Consider the following 5300-nt stretch of genomic DNA (forward strand, 5'->3'; position numbering starts at 1 on the left):
TGTCTTGCCCAGTGCAAATTGTCGTGTGTGTGTCATCTTACAATGAATGACTAATAATCAACCTTCTGGTTACTGATGACTTGTTGTACAAGTATGAAACATGCTGTATCCAGGTTATAGAGATGCCAAAACATGTATCTCTCACCACAATCTCTGCTTGCTGTACTTTGCTCTAGGATCAACAAGAACTGAATTGACGTACACTAGGCTATTTTATTTACTCATAGGTACGGTTTTGTGCTCCAAACGTATTGGGGCAGTGACACATTTTGTGTTTTGGCTCTGTACTCCAGCACTTATGACTGGGGTTCAGGCTTTAATTTGAAGGCACACTGCTCAAAAAAATAAAGGGAACACTAAAATAACACATCCTAGATCTGAATGAATGAAATATTATTGTTAAATACTTTTTTCTTTACATAGTTGAATGTGCTGACAAAATCACACAAATTATCAATGGAAATCAAATTTATCAACCCATGGAGGTCTGGATTTGGAGTCACACTCAAAATTAAATTGGAAAACCACACTACAGGCTGATCCAACTTTGATGTAATGTCCTTAAAACAAGTCAAAATGAGGCTCCGTAGTGTGTGTGGCCTCCACGTGCCTGTATATCCTCCCTACAACGCCTGGGCATGCTCCGGATGAGGTGGCGGATGGTCTCCTGAGGGATCTCCTCCCAGACCTGGACTAAAGCATCCGCCAACTCCTGGACAGTCTGTGGTGCAATGTGGCGTTGGTGGATGGAGCAAGACATGATGTCCCAGATGTGCTCAATTGGATTCAGGTCTGGGGAACGGGCGGGCCAGTCCATAGCATCAATGCCTTCCTCTTGCAGGAACTGCTGACACTCTCCAGCCACATGAGGTCTAGCATTGTCTTGCATTAGGAGGAACCCAGGGCCAACCGCACCAGCATATGGTCTCACAAGGGGTCTGTACCTAATGGCAGTCAGGCTACCTCTGGCGAGCACATGGAGGGCTGTGCGGCCCCCCAAAGAAATGCCAACCCACACCATGACTGACCCACCGCCAAATCGGTCATGCTGGAGGATGTTGCAGGCAGTAGAACGTTTTCCACAGCGTCTCCAGACTGTCACGTCTGTCACGTGCTCAGTGTGAACCTGCTTTCATCTGTGAAGAGCACAGGGCGCCAGTGGCGAATTTGCCAATCTGGGTGTTCACTGGCAAATGCCAAACGTCCTGCACGGTGTTGGGCTGTAAGCACAACCCCCACCTATGGACATCGGGCCCTCATACCACCCTCGTGGAGTCTGTTTCTGACCGTTTGAGCAGACACATGCACATTTGTGGCCTGCTGGAGGTCATTTTGCAGGGCTCTGGCAGTGCTCCTCCTTGCGCAAAGGCGGAGGTAGCGGTCCTGCTGCTGGGTTGTTGCCCTCCTACGGCCTCCTCCACGTCTCCTGATGTACTGGCCTGTCTCCTGGTAGCGCCTTCATGCTCTGGACACTACGCTGACAGACACAGCATATCTTCTTGCCACAGCTCGCATTGATGTGCCATCCTGGATGAGCTGCACTAACTGAGCCACTTGTGTGGGTTGTAGACTCCGTCTCATGCTACCACTAGAGTGAAAGCACCGCCAGCATTCAAAAGTGACCAAAACATCAGCCAGGAAGCATAGGAACTGAGAAGTGGTCTGTGGTCACCACCTGCAGAACCACTCCTTCCCTATTGGGGGTGTCTTGCTAATTGCCTATAATTTCCACCTGTTGTGTATTCCATTTGCACAACAGCATGTGACATTTATTGTTGCTTCCAAAGTGGACAGTTAGATTTCACAGAAGTGTGATTGACTTGGAGTTACATTGTGTTGTTTAAGTGTTCCCTTTATTTTTTAGAGCAGTGTATTTTCATCCATATCGGGTGAACCGTTTAGAAATTACAGCACTTTTTATACATAGTCCCCCCATTTTAGAGTACCAAAGGTATTGGGATGAATTCACTTATGTGTAAGAAAGTTAGATAAATATCATACCCCTGCAAATGCTAACCTTCCCTGTTATTGTAATGGTGAGAGGTTAGCATGTCTTGCGGGTATGATATTGGTGCATCTGTAACTTCCTCACTCATCATTATTCACAATTAATTCAGGACTATCCGTAATCATGGTAGCATCCACATTCATGTAGAAGTGTTTAGAAACATATTCTTATTAACAACAAAAGTGACTCCTAAATGACACATTATTTACGATTAGTTTCTATTTGGCACAAAATAATCTATTAACCAAAACAAACAGCAAATGCATCCAAAAAGTTTGTAGAGTCACAAGCTTGATGTAATCATTGCATGCTTGGAATATGGGACCAAATACTAAACCTTTGGCTACTTTAATGCACATAAGTGCATTTGTCCCAATACTTTTGGTCCCCTAAAATGTACAAAAAAGTGTGGTAATTTCTATACAGATGAAAATACCCTCAAGTAAAAGCTGACAGTCTGAACTTTAACCTCATAGTCCTTATATTATTTCAGAGCCAAAACAAAAAATGTGTCACTGTCCCAATAGTGTTGAGGCTCACTATAAATATTCTGAACCAAGATCCTGATAGAGCAACATAAATTAGATTGAACACAAGTTACCTCTCCACAATGTAGGTGCTTTGAAACCTAGTGAAAAGTACACTATAATGCATGTTGGTATGAAGACAGATTATGAGCACTCACTACTCTGCTCAGTCATTGACACCTGAGATGCCACGGGTCCCATTTACCTCAACTGAATAGCTTTATTATACAGTAATTTAATAAACTGGTCTATGCAGAGACTTGTTACTGGGGAGGTTGAGGAAGCTTATTCAGGTATGTGCATGAGTTCAATCAATCTGTACTTTCTGATACTTCATAAATTGGCACTCACTATCTGGTACTGAATAGTACAGCATGTTGCCTGCTTCCATGAATCCCTAAGACACAAAAATCCAAAATATAGGTAGTAATAAGCTTCTACTACTTTACTAGCCTGTGGAAGAGGTTTAAATTCCTGGGGCATAATTTATAAACCATGAGTTTGTACAGTGAACAAAAATATAAACACAACTTGCAAAGTGTTGGTCCCTTGTTTCATGAGCTGAAATAAAAGATCCCAGAAATTATCCATACGGACAAAAATATGATTTCTCTAAAATGTTGTGCACAAATTTGTTTACATCCCTGTTAGTGAGCATTTCTCCTTTGTCAAGATAATCCATCTACCTGACAGGTGTGGCATATCAAGAAGCTGATTAAACAGCATGATCATTACACTGTGAACCTTGTGCTGTGGAAAATAAAAGGCCGCCAGAGCTGTTGCCAAATAATTGAATTTTCATTTCTCTACCATAAGCTGCCTCCAACATCGGAATTTTCCAGTACGTCCAACTGGCCTCACAACCACAGACCATGTGTATGGAGACGTGTGGGCAAGTGGCTTGCTAATGTCAACGTTGTGAACAGTGTGCCCCATGGTGGCAGTGAGGTTGTGGTATGGGCAGGCATAAGCTATGGACTACCAACACCATTGCATTTTATCGTTGGCAATTTGATTGAAAAGAGATACCGTGATGAGATCCTGAGGCCCATTGTCGTGCTATTCATCCGCCACCATCACCTCATGTTTCAGCATGATAATGCACGGCCCCATGTCGCAAGGATCTGTACACAAATCCTGGAAGCTGAAAATATTCCAGTTCTTCCATGGCCTGCATACTCACCAGACATTGAGCATGTTTGGCATGCTCTGGATTGACGTGTACGACAGTGTGCTCCAGTTCCTGCCAATATCCAGCAACTTCGCACAATCATTAAAGAGGAGTGGATCAACATTACACAGGCCACAATCAACAGCCTGATCAACTCTGCGAAGGAGATGTGTCGCGCTGCATGAGGCAAATGGTGGTTACACCAGATATTGACTGGTTTTCTGATCTACGCCCCCACAATAATACATCTCAATATTTGTGTATGTGCACAGACGTTTTCAGAAATGGCGCACACAGACATTTTGGCAGAAATTTACGCAACAGTTATAAATAACATCCTTCTTAATTCACTTCCTAAAACAGTTCAATGGCTGTGATAGGAGAAAACTGAGGATGGATCAACAACATTGTAGTTACTCCACAATATTAACATAAATAACAGAGTGAAAAGAAGGAAGCCTTGTACAGAATAAAAAATATTCCAAAACATGCATCCTGTTTCCAGTAAGGCACAAAAGTGATACTGCTAAATAGTTTGCAAAGAAATGAACTTTTTGTCCTGAATACAAAGCGTTATGTTTGGGACAAATCCAACATAACACTGAGTACCACTCTTCATATTTTCAAGCATGGTGGTGACTGCATCATGATATGTTTGCTTGTCATCGGCAAGGTCTATGGAGTTTTTTAGGATAAAAATAAACATAATACAGTTAAGCACAGGCAAAATTCTAGAGGAAAAACTGGTTGAGTCTACTTTCCAACAGACACTTTCACCTTCAGCAGGACAATAACCCGAAACACAAGGAGTTAATTACCAAGAAAACATTGAATGTTCCTGAGTGGCCAAGTTACAGTTTTGCCTTAAATCGGCTTGAAAATCAACAACCAACTTGACAGAGCTTGAAGAATTTTAAAAAGAATATTGGGCAAATATTGTACAATCCAGGTATGCAAAGCTCTTAGAGACTTACCCAAAAACACTTACAGCTGTAATCATTGCCAAAGGTGATTCTAACATGTATTGACTCGGCAGTGTTCTCCCCACTGTAGCTCCATTCTTGTGTATTTTATTCCTCTTGTATTACTATTTTTCTTTTTATTACAATTTTTTTGCTGCATCATTGGGAAGGGCTCATAAACAAGCATTTCAAGGTTAAGTCTACATCCATTGCATGTGACAAATAAAAATGTATTTGATTTACTTGGAGGAATATGGAGAATAGGACTAATAGCCCTTTCTTCTTCTTTTCACCAAAGTAGCAATTGTCAGCAGTTTAAAATACTACATACTGTTTTTTCCTCTCTGTCTTCTGTTTGCCAACATGACCAGCGGCGAGAGATGCATGTCCACTGTAGGTAAGGCTGTCAAATCCTCTTCTTATGCACGTGGCTTCTGGACATCTTTTATCTGTGGTTTGTTTGTTTGTGTGTGTGAGAGTGTGAGAGAGAGAGAGGAAGGAGAGAATACGGAAGGAAGGAAGGAAGGAAGGAAGGAGAGAAGAGATCCCTTCACCAACAGCAGGTGGCATCATTGTAAAGCTATTAGCAGGTTTGGCATAAAAAGTTCTAGGCTGTACTGGAATTTTCTAGA

Source organism: Oncorhynchus kisutch, linkage group LG13 (assembly GCF_002021735.2).
Source record: "Oncorhynchus kisutch isolate 150728-3 linkage group LG13, Okis_V2, whole genome shotgun sequence".
Classification (NCBI taxonomy): Eukaryota; Metazoa; Chordata; class Actinopteri; order Salmoniformes; family Salmonidae; genus Oncorhynchus; species Oncorhynchus kisutch.